Source organism: Ptychodera flava, chromosome 9, assembly GCF_041260155.1.
Source record: "Ptychodera flava strain L36383 chromosome 9, AS_Pfla_20210202, whole genome shotgun sequence".
Classification (NCBI taxonomy): Eukaryota; Metazoa; Hemichordata; class Enteropneusta; family Ptychoderidae; genus Ptychodera; species Ptychodera flava.
Window position 1 is genome coordinate 5,564,600 of NC_091936.1, and position 17,020 is coordinate 5,581,619.

The 17,020-nt window shown below is 38.6% G+C and overlaps 1 long non-coding RNA gene across 1 annotated transcript in view; it reads left to right on the forward strand.

The window, feature by feature from the left end:
• The window catches only part of LOC139139845 (uncharacterized), a 228,949-nt gene that overhangs the window by 125,477 nt on the left and 86,452 nt on the right, over nt 1-17,020 (forward strand). The window lies entirely within an intron of this gene.

Genomic DNA, 17,020 nt, shown 5'->3' on the forward strand with positions numbered 1-17,020 from the left:
TATATGACAATTTGGTGGTCATTTACCGATATGCGCAAAAGTTCATCCTGTTAATACACATAACACTGAGTACTTGTATCGTGTCAACTGATGGGGGCGCTGTACAAAGTGCAGTTCAATTTTCACTTCTGGCATCGAAAGGTATGTATGAGTTCCTGAATAAGTCACCCAGGGGTGCGATTTATGAATTCTGAGAGGAACTGAATGGTATGAAAGGGGAAAATGCATAAAACGGCAGCACCTTTCTTTAATTGACAACAACATCGTTTGTTTTCCATTAGGCCTATATTATTTCTTAATTTTTAAGGAACGTTGAAAAAGTAGGCACGAATTAACATGTATCATGTTTATATGTTTGATGCAAGTAACTTGCATACAAAATGCTAAAATCACATATAATTGTGAAGATATGTGAAGATATTACACAAACAAAAGAATGTGAGCGGTTTATAATTATTTAACATATGACTGCCACCCTTGAACACGATGACTAGTGTTGACTACGCCAGAGGACACTGTCAGAGGAGAAAATATCCAGGGTTTATGATCTGAAGACATTATTCCAAGAACTGGTGTAGCTAGAGTACAGACCTCTAGATTTGAACACAGTTATCTTTTTCCAAGTTTGATCTAATGATGATGTTTTGACAGCCACACTCAATAAGTGATATCGCCACAAACCGATGATGCCATACTTGCCATAGACAAAGCACAGTAGTCCATGGTGGCTGTACTAACTGCGAAGTGTTGTGGTTACAACTTCTGGAATATTGCCGTTTGATAAATACTGCACTGCAAGTGAGACAGTGATGCTTATTTACAGCAATAACCCAGCAAGCAGAGAAATATATTCTCATATTTACTCAAGTGACATAGACTTAACTAAGTCTCAAGGCATGTATAAATATCGAAATAGAGTAAATTGAACGAATAAACTTCAGCAGACTGTTGCGTTACTAGTCACTGGTGGAATGATCGCGAAATAAAAGCAATGTACTCTCGGCAAGCTGTTCCATAGATTGTGGGGTTTCACGGGATGAATATGCTAGTATAACAGTAACTGCTGCCGAGAGAAACCAAGTAACTGGGACTTGTCTACTAGCGTTGTACAACCACACTCATCATTTCATGAAAACTGACAACGTTAGGTGAAGTCGCTCAGAGCTTGAATCATAGCAAACACAAACATCAGCAATATAATTTCAATATATTTATTTGTCGTAAAAGAGGGCTGTTAAAAATATAACAATATTTGGACTAGTCTGAGTAGTGATAACAATAGAGTGAATACAGTAATATGAGTCAGAATAGTTAAAAATAATTGACAGATTTAGTGAGTAATAAAAAAGTCATACATCACACCGGCAAAATATGGAATTTGCTGTACAAATACCTTCAATAAAGATTCTAACACATCAAAATCTACAAAGCAGTTAGAAATAATATTGCACGTATTATCAGATTCAATAATGTACAAACACATAGCTCATAGAACATAACTCCTGACAGTGACAACAACCGTAGTTGTTCCGAAAATATTTTTTGAATATCACTTGATGATACCCAAGTTACTGTGTTTATGAACCCATAAACATAAAGTTATTACTATAGCTCTTTACCTAAACAACACGTCTTACAAAACCATCAACTATATGACGGAAATACGTTATACTTACACTATAGGAAAAAATTGCGAGACTGGAGCTAGAAGGTGGCGCTTTCTCGCAATCGGTGAGAATCTCTTATTATTCCCACCCACTCTCAGTGAGAATTTTTAAATTCTCACTGGTTAGCAGTGAGAAATACATTTGTTGGTAAGAATCAAGTATGATAACAGATTTTTACCCGTGAGACTGGAACTTCTCACCGAGCACAGTGAGAATGCTTATTATCACGGTAATAATGTATCATACTCATCATGCACTGGTGAGATTCAACCAGACTCACCGTGGCATTGGAGAGAATCAGACAGGCTTGTTGTTCACTGGTGAGAATCAATCCGCTTAATTGTCACCAGTGAATAATGAGTCTAGCCGATTCTCACCAATGAACGGTGAGTCTGGTTCATTCTCGCCTGTATAATTACCATTCTGACTAGGCTTAGTGAGAATTTCATGTCTCATCGGTGAGGCTCTGTTACCATTCTTTATTCACACCAATGTCTCGCCAATTGCGAGAAATCGTCACTTTCTCGCTCCAGTCTCGCAATTAAATGCCTTAGAGGGGATGTTTTTTTACCCCAAGGTGTTTCACTGGCTGCCGAAAACAACTAAAAGAGTCTCTCTCTCTCTCTCTCTCTCCTCTCTCTCCTCCTCTCTCTCTCTCTCTCTCTCTCTCTCTCTCTCTCTCTCTCTCAAAAACACACACACCTAGACACACACAATGGCAGTCTTCACGCATGTTTCACCCTACGATAAGTTCGCAAAACCTGATCTGCATAAATCTGATCGAAATTCTTAAATGGAAAACACAAATCATTCTCAAGTCACGGCTGTTAGTTCACATGAGGGCAACTGTAGCAAATCTTAACTTAAAAATTAAATTCTCTCATCACAATATCATCAGCCTTTCAAAAACACTACACCGTCTCTGACAGATTGATATGGTCGACGTCAATGGAATTTAAAGCATGCGATTAAATTGCAGGTGACATACCTTCAAATAATAAAACTTATGCTTCAAGCTAAACAAATATCAGTTAAATGGAAAAACGTTCAAATTATATCTTTAGTACAGGAATTTGAAGTGGTGTGACCGTGTACATCTAGGCTCCAAGTCTTCAAAGTGGGTCAAGTTTCTAAAAGCACTTTGAATGCACTGATTCTGATCTAGAAATACTAAAAATACCCCGTGGCAATATCAACATTCAGAAACTATAAAATAAATTACGACAAAGTGGCCGTGATTTGGAAATTTATAGAATTATACAAATCATATTTCTTCTGATTAAGATGAAATTGTCCTTTTTTTCAGATAAATATTATATTGGTGCATAACACTTAATACATATTCACAACAGAACAACCTTTTGTGAGCGTTTCATATCACCAACTCACATAATGAACTATCTCTTGCCAACAGCATAAAGATTCTATTAAACATTATTGTTATCACTATGGGAAGGCTTTGGATGTTTACTGTATACTTATTTCTCACTTGAATCCAATTAGTCAATTTAATAAATATACAATCCGACTGTTTTAAGGACTGTCACGTCAAAATTCTGTTCAGACAAAGCTTAGATGAGAACTCAAGGAATCACACTAAAATACACGATTAAGAGAAAACCTGGAGTGATTTTCATCAGTGAGGAAATGTTTCAAGGGCAAAGCCTTATACAAACTACACATGTAGTGTTCTTATTGTGTAACTGATGCAATTTACATATTGAAAATCTTTTCGGTTGAAAGAATGTTAGCCAGATATAAACACTTGCCCTCTCCTCTGCAATGCAGTGTCCCTTATATTTGCTTATCAATACAGATTACAGACCTTTAATACACCAACGCTATGAGTCGTTTTATACAATGGTGGCGATGTATTAATCAAACAAATAAAAAACAGTGCAGTTGGCAAAGGTATGCATAATAAATTCATCCCCTATCTTCAAGGACCTTAATTATAAAGAAGACAAACATATATGAGGCTTCCTATCTTCATCGGGAAGGATATATCACTACAAAGGTCCGAGCCAAGACAGACCCTGTGGACTCGATGAACCCGAATGGCGCCGCAAACACCTTCAATATGTAATGGGTGGCTCTGATACCGGACCGAGGCCAAACGGGGCTAAAAGTCTTAACAATCGGCTTTCTCCTTATTGGCTGTAAAACTAGAATCGGATTCAATTTGTGAAGCCGAGTATGGCGAGAAGAGAGAGTGCTCCACGATCCATCTTTATATGCTACGTGCCGTTCTGCTGGGCGTCTTCAGACATAGAGGGCGCCACAGTAATTTAAAGGATACACGAATCACAAATCCCAGAAGCGCGGTGTATGAAAGGGGAGGGGAGGGACAAAGAGAGTATCGTATTCTACCGTAAACAATACATCAACCGACAACAATAACACGGACGTTCTCTCGGCCAACAGTTACGCATTGATTTCCTCCGAGTTTTTACCATTCATGATTAATAATACTTGCTTGTATTGATTACAATTGTTAGCACATTTATTTCTTTATAAAGCGAACATTTACTAGTCTACGCTCTTCCGATGGTTGCGACTTGACTAATACGTCGTACTAGAATACGTACTAGAATACAATGACGAGATAATGATGACAAGAGGTTTACTATCGCCGATGACCTTTTGCTTAAACATTGTCAGCTTCACATTCCTCCTGTGAAACATGAAAATGAACAAATGATCAAACGAGATGATTTAACGAAAGAAATTGCCAACTTAAGAATATTTGTTGAGAAAGCAATCAGAAGATTACAAATATCTAGGATTTTGTAAAATGAAATCCCGATTACTCTGTTAGAAAAGGTTGATTGCACAGTTATTCTATGCGCTGCTATATGTGATATGTACCCAAACTATACATATACCTGCTTTATTGATATCAGAGACATTAATGCTGTAATATGTAAATAAATAGAACCATGAATTCATGTTGATTTTGAAAAAAAACGTCCGTTTTATTCTTTCTCAATATACACTTACAGACTAAGCTGCATACCTAGCTGTGGTAGCGCGCGCATCTCTGCGAAGGTGAGGAGGGCGTTGCCCAGCTTCTTCCTTAAAAAGGTCATATAGAGGTCACTCGCGCATGCAGACTTCACACCATTACAAAAACTACGTCGATGCTAATCAGTTGCGAAAAGTGTCACCTGTATCACTATAGGTAAGCGGACGAGTAGGAGGCGGTTTACGGAATTTAACGGTACAGTTTGCCAGTAAAACTCCGAGGCCCGCAGGGCCGAGGAGTTTTATGGCAAACTGTACCGTTAAATTCCGTAAACCGCCGACTACGAGTTCGCTGACCGTGTTATACCACGAATTTGCCGAGTTTTAGAGCCTTGTTTGCACGCCGAATGTTTTTATTTGTAATTTTAGTGCAGTGCAAGTTGAAACTTTGGCAGGAAAACATTGACGCGTTTTGACACCTTGTTGAACGAAAGTATAAAAAACTAACCCATGATTGGATAAAACAAAGTTGACATGTGTTGCTATAGTAGTGCGATGACGTGGTTGCGCACCTGGTTTGATTTGAATTGTATGAATTATGTTTGATTGATTGGTTGGTTGAATGAAGTGAAAAGGTGTTTGCAGATCGACGTTAGAGTCACGCTTTGCCCATTTGGGTCGAAAAATTTGAGCAGCATACACGCAATTGCCGAGTCGCTCTACGTATATCGATATGGCGGATGAAGTACAAATGAAAGCTGTATCCGGTGCACTTCAACTACCAAAGCCAAAGATGGAAAAGAAAAGTCCCCCTGTCACGCCAGTGCTACATCCATGGCCAGAAGTCGGGATTTTTTCATTTAGACATTTTTACATTTTAGTAGTGCATGTCTGACATGTTAGGTCGGAACTAACGTGACCAAAAAAGCCAAATTGCAAACCTATCGTGTATCGTGCAGACCTAACGTGTACGGACCTAACGTGTCTAAAATGTCTAACGTGTATGTCATTTTAGGTTCTCAACATGGGTCAAAATCTATCATGCCAATCGTGCAAACCTATCGTGTAACGTGCCGACCTAACGTTTACGGACCTAACGTGTCTAAAATGTCTAACGTGTATGTCATTTTAGGTTCTCAACATGGGTCAAAATCTATCATGCCAATCGTGCAAACCTATCGTGTAACGTGCCGACCTAACGTTTACGGACCTAACGTGTCTAAAATGTCTAACGTGTATATCATGACTGTACGAGTCAACTTATCTGGAGCCCCTAAAATGACATACACGTTAGACATTTTAGACACGTTAGATCCGTACACGTTAGGTATGCACGATACACGATAGGTTTGCATGATTGCCATGATAGCTCTTGACTCATTTTGAGACCCTCATTGGACATACACGTTTGACATTTTAGACACGTTAGGTCCGTACACGTAAGGTCTGCACAATACTAGATAGGTTTGCACGATTGGCATGATAGAGTTTGACCCATGTTGAGAACCTAAAATGACATGCACGTTAGACATTTTAGACTCAATGTCTAACGTGTGAGTCAAAATCTAACATGCCAATCGTGCAAACCTATCATGTATCGTGGAAACCTAACGTGTACGGACCTAACGTGTCTAAAATGTCTAATGTGTATGTCATTTTAACTTCTCCACATGAGTCAAAATCTACCATGCCAATCGTGCAAACCTATCGTGTATCGTGAAAACATAACGTGTCTAAAATGTCTAACGTGTATGTCATTTTAGGTTCTCAACATGAGCCAAAATCTATTATGCCAATCGTGCAAACCTATCGTGTATCGTGCAAACCTAACCTAACGTGGTCAGCACGTTACACGATAAGTTTGCACGATTGGCATGATAGCTTTTGACTCGTGGACAACCTAAAATGACATACACGTTAGACATTTTAGACCGTTAGCTCCGTAAATCTTAGGTCGGCACCTTATACGATACTCAAGATTAAGGTGATGGCCTACAAACACGGTAAGGTCTAACTCTATCATGCCAATCGTGCAGACCTAACGTGTACGGACCTAACGTGTCTAAAATGTCTAACGTGCATGTCATTTTAGGTTCTCAACATGGGTCAAAATCTATCATGCCAATCGTGCAAACCCATCGTGTATCGTGCAGACCTAACGTGTACGGACCTAACCTGTGTCATTTAGGTTCTCAACATGAGCCAAAATCTATTATGCCAATCGTGCAAACCTATCGTGTATCGTGCAGACCTAACGTCTACGGACCTAACGTGTCTAAAATGTCTAACGTGTATATCATTTTTGGTTCTCCACATGAGTCAAAATCTATTATGCCAATCGTGCAAACCTATCGTGTATCGTGCAGACCTAACGTGTACGGACCTAACGTGTCTAAAATGTCTAACGTGTATGTCATTTTAGGTTCTCAACATGGGTCAAAATCTATCATGCCAATCGTGCAAACCTAACCTAACGTGGTCAGCACGTTACACGATAAGTTTGCACGATTGGCATGATAGATTTTGACTCGTGGACAACCTAAAATGACATACACGTTAGACATTTTAGACACGTTAGCTCCGTAAATCTTAGGTCGGCACCTTATACGATACTCAAGATTAAGGTGATGGCCTACAAACACGGTAAGGTCTAACTCTATCATGCCAATCGTGCAAACCTATCGTGTATCGTGCAGACCTAACGTGTACGGACCTAACGTGTCTAAAATGTCTTAATGTGTATATCATTTTTGGTTCTCCACATGAGTCAAAATCTATTATGCCAATCGTGCAAACCTATCGTGTATCGTGCAGACCTAACGTGTACGGACCTAACCTGTGTAAAATGTCTAACGTGTATATCATTTTTTGTTCTCCACATTAGTCAAAATCTATTATGCCAATCGTGCAAACCTATCGTGTATCGTGCAGACCTAACGTGTAAGAACCTATCGTGTCTAAAATGTCTAACGTGTATGTCATTTTAGGTTCTCAACATGGGTCAAAATCTATCATGCCAATCGTGCAAACCTATCGTGTAACGTGCCGACCTAACGTTTACGGACCTAACGTGTCTAAAATGTCTAACGTGTATATCATGACTGTACGAGTCAACTTATCTGGAGCCCCTAAAATGACATACACGTTAGACATTTTAGACACGTTAGATCCGTACACGTATAGGTGCACGATACACGATAGGTTTGCATGATTGCCATGATAGCTCTTGACTCATTTTGAGACCCTCATTGGACATACACGTTTGACATTTTAGACACGTTAGGTCCGTCACGTATAGGTATGCACAATACTAGATAGGTTTGCACGATTGGCATGATGGAGTTTGACCCATATTGAGAACCTAAAATGACATGCATGTTAGACAGTTTAGCCCCAATGTCTAACGTGTGAGTCAAAATCTAACATGCCAATCGTGCAAACCTATCATGTATCGTGGAAACCTAACGTGTACGGACCTAACGTGTCTAAAATGTCTAATGTGTATGTCATTTTAACTTCTCCACATGAGTCAAAATCTACCATATCGTGCAAACCTATCGTGTATCGTGAAAACATAACGTGTCTAAAATGTCTAACGTGTATGTCATTTTAGGTTCTCAACATGAGCCAAAATCTATTATGCCAATCGTGCAAACCTATCGTGTATCGTGCAAACCTAACCTAATGTGGTCAGCACGTTACAAGATAAGTTTGCACGATTGGCATGATAGCTTTTGACTCGTGGACAACCTATATACACGTTAGACATTTTAGACACGTTAGCTCCGTAAATCTTAGGTCGGCACCTTATACGATACTCAAGATTAAGGTGGTGGCCTACAAACACGGTAAGGTCTAACTCTATCATGCCAAGGTGCAGACCTAACGTGTACGGACCTAACGTGTCTAAAATGTCTACGTGCGTGTCATTTTAGGTTCTCAACATGGGTCAAAATCTATCATGCCAATCATGCAAACCTATCGTGTATCGTGCAGACCTAACGTGTACGGACCTAACGTGTCTAAAATGTCTAACGTGCATGTCATTTTAGGTTCTCAACATGGGTCAAAATCTATCATGCCAATCGTGCAAACCTATCCTGTATCGTGGAAACCTTAACGTGTACGGACCTAACGTGTCTAAAATGTCTAATGTGTATATCATTTACGGTTCCTCAAACGAGTCAAAAATTATTATGCCCATCGTGCAAACCTATTGTGTATCGTGCAGACCTAACGTGTACGGACCTAACGTGTCTAAAATGTCTAACGTGCATGTCATTTTAGGTTCTCAACATGGGTCAAAATCTATCATGCCAATCGTGCAAACCTATCGTGTAACGTGCAGACCTAACGTGTACGGACCTAACGTGTCTAAAATGTCTAACGTGCATGTCATTTTAGGTTCTCAACATGGGTCAAAATCTATCATGCCAATCGTGCAAACCTATCCTGTATCGTGGAAACCTAACGTGTACGGACCTAACGTGTCTAAAATGTCTAATGTGTATATCATTTTCGGTTCTCCACACGAGTCAAAATCTATTATGCCAATCGTGCAAACCTATCGTGTATCGTGCAGACCTAACGTGTACGGACCTAACGTGTCTAAAATGTCTAACGTGCATGTCATTTTAGGTTCTCAACATGGGTCAAAATCTATCATGCCAATCGTGCAAACCTATCGTGTATCGTGCAGACCTAACGTGTACGGACCTAACGTGTCTAAAATAAATGTCTAACGTGCATGTCATTTTAGGTTCTCAACATGGGTCAAAATCTATCATGCCAATCGTGCAAACCTATCCTGTATCGTGGAAACCTAACGTGTACGGACCTAACGTGTCTAAAATGTCTAATGTGTATATCATTTTCGGTTCTCCACACGAGTCAAAATCTATTATGCCAATCGTGCAAACCTATCGTGTATCGTGCAGACCTAACGTGTACGGACCTAACGTGTCTAAAATGTCTAACGTGCATGTCATTTTAGGTTCTCAACATGGGTCAAAATCTATCATGCCAATCGTGCAAACCTATCGTGTATCGTGCAGACCTAACGTGTACGGACCTAACGTGTCTAAAATGTCTAACGTGCATGTCATTTTAGGTTCTCAACATGAGCCAAAATCTATTATGCCTATCGTGCAAACCTATCGTGTATCGTGCAGACCTAACGTCTACGGACCTAACGTGTCTAAAATGTCTAACGTGTATATCATTTTTGGTTTTCCACATGAGTCAAAATCTATTATGCCAATCGTGCAAACCTATAGTGTATCGTGCAGACCTAACGTGTACGCGGACCTAACGTGTCTAAAATGTCTAACGTGCATGTAAGGTAAGGTCTAACTCTATCATGCCAATCGTGCAAACCTATCTTGTATCGTGCAGACCTAACGTGTACGGACCTAACGTGTCTAAAATGTCTAACGTGTATGTCTTTTAGGTTCTCAACATCACTCGGAATTCTATCATGCAAATCATGCAACGTGTACGGACCTAATGTGTCTTAAATGTTTAACGTGTATGTCATTTTAGGTTCTCCACATGACTCCAATTTCTATCATGCCAATTATGCAAACCTATCGTGTATCGTGCAAACCTAACGTGTACGGACCTAACGTGTCTAAAATGTCTAACGTGCAGAATTTTACAGTGTTTAGTCATGCACGTTTGTCCTACACGTTTGGGTTCTATAATGTACAATGGCATACAATTGCCCATAGCACGATAGCTTCAACAATGTGAAACGTGCATTTTTACCAACTACTGGCCATAGCTCCAGTGCTAACGGCCACAATCGGAAGACCAAGCTACACAGCCACGTCAGAGAAAGGCGCAACAGAAACTGCAAGTACAAAAAAAAATACGTGTAGATCCACAATGACCGTGGTACTGCGTGTGTGTTTGCCTGTAGCTAGATTTAACTTTACCAAAGGCGACTGAAACCTCTACATTGAGTGTTCATAACTGACTTTGAAGTCTTAAATTTCAGCTTCGAACAATAACCTTAACACAGAAGTGATATTTGCAATCAATACCGTTATTTCATGGTGACCTATAATCGGTTTTGAGATGTACAGTCGTGTAAAATTAATTCAGACCGGTGATTCTTTTAAAGTGTCTTTACTCTGTACTTCATGGTGAAATAAATTTCTTCTTGTATAATGTCTCGCATTTGTTTTTAGCTCACGTGTGTAAACACGTGGGCTATTGTCATAGCGATGTCTGTCTGTCTGTCCGTGTGTGTGTGTGTGTGTGTGTGTGTGTGTGTGTGTGTGTGTTAGTGTGTGTGTGTGTGTCTGTCTGTCTGTCTGTTTACACGATAACTCAAAAACGCCTGAACGGATTCAAGTCAGATTTGGTACACAGGTACCATATGCTACTTGCAAGAACTGATTAGATTTTGGTTAGTGTGGCTTGCATATTATGAAGTTATGCAATATCGTTTTTTTTCCGTACAATGGTTTCCCTATGGAGACGGTAATGACAGAGTAGACATATATCAAGAAATACTGCACAAAATTTCATGAAACTTTTCACAGATGACAATCTCAGAACATTATGATGGTACTGTGAGTGTCATGTCAATTACCTTCTCATTTGCATATTTAATGAACTTTTGTTATTAGTGAGATAACTCTGAAATTCCTGTACCAAACTTGATGATACTTGCAACAAATATTGATCTGATATATATCTAATTATACTTAGAAGAATTAAGCAGTGTCAAGTTAATAAATAGCTCATTTGCATATTTTATGAAGTTTTGTAATTAGTCATATAACTCCAATATAACTTGACCAAATGTGATGAAATCTGCTGCAGATACTGATCCGACTGATATCTAATTGTGGTGTAGAGCATTTACTTGTGTGAAGTTAATTAAGGGTTCATTTGCATATTTAATGAAATTTGTAATTAGGTATATAACTCTAAAATTACGGCACCCGAGTCTTTGAAATTGGGAACAGATATTGTTTTGATAAATATCTAATTGTACTGAGAAGCATTTGGCAGTGTCAAGTTAACAAATAGGTCATTTGCATATTTTATGAAGTTTTGTAATTAGTCATATAACTCCAAAATAACTGCACCAAATGTGATGAAATCTGCTGCAGATACTGATCCGACAGATATCTAATTGTGGTGTAGAGCATTTACTTGTGTGAAGTTAATTAAGGGTTTATTTGCATATTTAATGAACTTTGTAATTAGTGATATTACTCCAAAATTACAGCGTTAAATTTGATGAAACTTGCTACAGATGTTGATCTGATAAATATCCAATTGTACTGAGAAGCATTATGCAGTGTCAAGGTAATAATTAGCTCATTTGCATATTTCATGAAGTTTTATAATTAGTCATATAACTCCGAAATAACTGCATCAAATGTGATGAAAACTGCTGCATATACTGATCTGACAGATATCTAACTGTGTTGTAAAGCATTTAGTAGTGTAAAGTTAATTAAGGGTTCATTTGCATATTTAATAAACTTTGTAATTAGGTATATAACTCTGAAATTACGGCACCAAATTTTTTTAAACGTAATACAGATATTGATTTGATAAATATTCAATTGTGCTATGAATCATTGAATAGTGTCAAGTTAATTTAGGGATTATTTGCATATTTAATGAACTTTGTAATTAGTGACATTACTCTAAAATTACAGCATTAAATTAAATGAAACGTGCTACAAATGTTGATCTGATGGATATCTAATTGTCCCATGAAGCATTGAGCAGTGTCAAGTTAATTAACAGCTCATTTGCATATTAAATAAAGTTTTGTAATTAGTGATTAAAATCTGAGAGTACTGTGCAATGTTGAAAAAAAACCTGCTACTTATAGTGATAACATATATCTTATTGTTCTGTGAAGCGCACTACTATTAATGAACCTGTTGTAAAACACGTGAGCATATTCAGTTCATATCTGGTTTTTTACTCGTTGCCACGTGACTTTCTTTTGTTTAAAAAGAGTCCATTTTACAAGTTCTTTTGTTTAAAAGTGTCCGATTTACTAGTAAACCGGACAGTTTTCATCAAAGAACTGTCCGATTTACTAGTAAATCGGACACTTTTAAACAAAAGAACTTGTAAATCAGACACTTTTTAAACAAAAGAAAGCCAGGTGGTATATAATGAAATATTCGGTTATGGAAATTAGAGAGCATGGTTAGAACGATGGGCACGAGGCGGAGAGTGGTATAACTCTAAAAAATGGCAAGTCTAGAGTGAGAAAGTGACGGTTTTTCGCTATAGGTGAGAATCTCTTGCTATTCTCACTGCTGCCAGTGAGACATTTTGAATTCTCACAGGTGAGCAGTGAGAAATGCACTCCTTGGTGAGAATCAAGGATAGTAACATATTCTCATCGGTGAGACAGGATATTCTCACCAAGTACAGTGAAATATGTAATTTTCTCTGTGAGAATGTATCATACACATCATTTACTGGTGAGAATCAACCAGACTCACCTTTCATTGCTGAGAATCAGCCAGACTTGTTATTCACTTGTGAGAATTAGCCAGAATGATTCTCACCAGTGAACAGGTCTGACTGATCCTTACCAATGATCGGAGAGTCTGCTTGATTCTCACCAGTGAATAATTAGTATGATTAGTATGAAGTGTAAATGAAGTTAGTTTGCTCACAATAGTAGGTACAGATGAGGGGATTGCTGACGATGAATTTTCCGGCCATCATTGTTGAAATACGCTCCGTGATATGATGACTCACAGGTGTGCAGCGACTGTGACTGACCACAGTTTCTTTGGTTAAGGGACTGTCACAGTGAAGAGATCGATACCGGTAGGCCCTGCAAGATAAAGAGTACATCGGCACTTGACCATGTGTACCTAGAAGTGTACATAGCATCAATGTCATATACAGAGGTACAACATCACGGTGTAAGATTGCGACTCTATTTTTGATTGACAACACTATAGCGATGGTTCGCTTCAACATGGAGGCAGTTTCCTCCACGGTTTGAAACAGTAAAAAAGGAGAAAACGTACAAGGCACATTTCCTAAGCGTTTTTCCTCCAATCATATTATTCCTGTACTTGTCGTGAGGGTAAACGTTCCACTCGTAAAATAAACGCAAGGTTTTCTTCAAAGTGACGTGTGCAGGTGCGTGGTTTTGCTCTTGCTGAATAGTGTTGATCGACTCTTTTCTGCTCTGAGTGCTAAAACACTTCTCCGAGCGTTGTATTAGTAACTTGCAATATATTGAAGTAACATCCCAGGAAGAGTTTTCTTTCTGATATTTGGGTGCTGCATACCCTGTCGATCCGCTATCCACGGTCAATATGGACACTGCATTTCAACCGGCGTGTTCACGTATGCACGGAGTGTCGGTCAGCCACAACGCATACACTTGTTTTGCAGTTCAGCGTATCCTTACTCCCAAGATAACTAAGACAGATTATCCATTTCAACCCGTAAAATGTCTCTGTGAGCACGAGAAAGTGAATGCCATCAATGTTTAGTAGAAGTTCTCTAAGAACAAGGGTATGATTACACACAATCGCATACACTTGTTTTAAGGTGGCCAAATCATTACTCATGTCTGTCCCACCTCTTAATATTATTGTGGTTTGCCATGATCAAAGTCTCACTTTAAATCAATGGTGAATTTTCTATTGCAGAGGAAACTTAGAAGTCAAGATCGATTATTTACACCATGTTTACACGACAACGAGATTCTTTTGTTTAGCTAGAAGCGGAGATTATAATTTGAATCAAACTGAAGGCTGTCGGTGACGTAGTCAGCCCTCGCATCCCTTTGGCAAAGTCGGATCAATTTAGCCTTTATATTAATAAGACCTAAATGTCGCGTATTTTGGTTAACATAGCATTCGATGGATATCCATGGATTCTTGAGGCATGGAAACGTTTTGAAATTATTCGTTTTAGTGTTTCGCATGTTTTTTTTTTCAAGAGCTCTGTGTCACACTGTTAACCTGGCTTAAAGGCATTATAGCATGATGCCGGGTTGACGTTACCCCTGACTTTCGCGTTTGACATTTCTTTCCAACAAGCGGAAAAGGTTGTTTATTTTGTGGTAACAAGCGTTTGACATCGCAATGGGATGGAGCAAATTTTTTTTTTCATCCAGAAAACTCAGCAACACTCCATATTCAGAGGTTCTGGGACGTCTAAGACCGATTGTGGTGAGGAGCTGCATAGAAGTGGATCGACGCACTATAGGAAAAAATTGCGAGACTGGAGCAGGAAAGTGACGTTTCTCGCAATTGGTGAGAATTTCTTGTCATTCTCACAGCTACCGGTGAGAATTCAAAACTTCTGTCACACTCAAAAGTTCTCACCACTGAGCGGTGAGAAATGCTCTATTTGGTGAGATAATAGATTCTCACCGTTGAGAATGGAAATTTTTACGGTGAGAATCAACCAGACTCACCATTTATTGGTGAGAATCAACCAAACTCTTTGTTCACTGGTGAGAATTAACCAGATTGATTCACACCAGTGAACAGCAAGTCTTGCTGATTCTCACAAATGAATGGTGAGTCTGGTTGATTCTCACCGTAAAAATCACCATTCTCACAGTGCTTGGTGAGAATTTCTATTCTCACAGGTGAGAATCTATTATCTCACCAAGTAGTGTATTTCTCACTGCTTTTACCGGTGAGAATTTTTGAATTAGGAAAAAATTGCGAGACTGGAGCAGGAAATTGAATTCTCACCGGTAGCTGTGAGAATGACAAAAATTTCTCACCAATTGCGAGAAAGCGTCACTTTCTCGCTCCAGTCTCGCAATTTTTTCCTATCTGATACATGATATAAGCTGCCGCTGTCATTGGTAAGGGAAAAGGTGACAGAAAAAATATGCTATATAAAGCTTTAAAGGGCCATTAATGCTAACTTTTGACGATTTTTTCACTGTTTTTGTGTTTAATGTCAACCGTAATTTCTTGTTCTACTCCCAAAAGTATCTTGATATATTCAGCTTGTCAACTCAGCCTGTACATGTGTAAAGTGCGTTGTTATTGTTGAGAAGTGAATTCTGGTCCGGACTAGAAGTCAAATGTAAGCGATAACAGTACATTTTACACATACAGACGCTATGTTGACGAGCTAAGTAGAGGGTATTTCAACATTCTTTTGGCAGTAGAATAAGATTTTGCAATTGACTCACAAAATAAAAATAATGAAAAATCATCAAAAGTTAGCATTACTTGCCTTTTTAATAGCAATATAAAGATATCTGATACACTGTCTCACAGTGTCCTCCAAGACAGGTGTACACCGATTTCAAGGATGTTTTTCAAGATGGTAGCGAAATCCATAGTCATTTCAGACATCATACCCTTCAGCCGTCGTGTCTAAATAACGGCAGTTTCATTTGATACGTTGAACGGCGTCATTTCAAAATAATATGCTTTCCCTGTATCGATTTATTACCTGCTCTTTCTCACCTGTATATTTTCTCGAATTATGAACTACATGTAGATCAAGTTGACTTTCATGACCGTACTGTTTATTTCGAATTTGAATGGGAAGAATCAATGAGGAAGCCTTTTTGGTTCAATGGTTGGTAAGTATCCCCTAAAACGTGGTCTTTTTTTGGGAACATAAAACGCACCTGCTGAATATCTTGTTTTGTGTGGTCCTGTTGTAAAAACCTAACCGACATTCTTCTTCTTCTATCCGACATCAGAATCTAATCATCCTTGGTCTTTTCAAGGTTCACTGTAAGTGTGATCGTCCCCACAGCTAACATTGTTTTCTTCTCTAGCATTTTGTTCTCATGATTATGGATAGTGTATCGAATTAACAAGTAGCTGAGCAGATTATGATGTCAGCAAAAAGGCAAGCTATCCTACTTTACAATTCTGCATCAGTATACCAGTTAAGGGAACTTGTGTTTTTCCTAAATGACATAAAGTAAAGACTGATGTTTTTACTTTGTTTTCATTCACAGTTTTTATGACTATGTCGACACCGATTTCTTTTCATCCCGGCAACCCATTATCGTGATAAAAGAAGAGATACAGTTTATGATCATGCGTTATTAATGACGTCAGGTTTCGGAAAAATAATATATTTAAAAGTGATCCAAAAAAGCCTCAACTCTTTAAGTGTCATTTGCGTCTCATTATGAAAATTATCCGAGGTTCATCTTGCCCCTCTGTAAGAAGCTATGCAAGACACCAAGACACATGCAAGACACCTTCCAAGTTTCAACACCATCACTTTGTTGAACCCAAACACAAGCATACTTGGCACATAGTAAGTGTGATAAAAAAGAATTCCCTGTCGTGACATCGTAACGTTGCCACTATACATGATGATATTTGCCTTGAAATTATATATCGGCCATTCCCCTGGGATCAGCAACTTCAGTAACACAT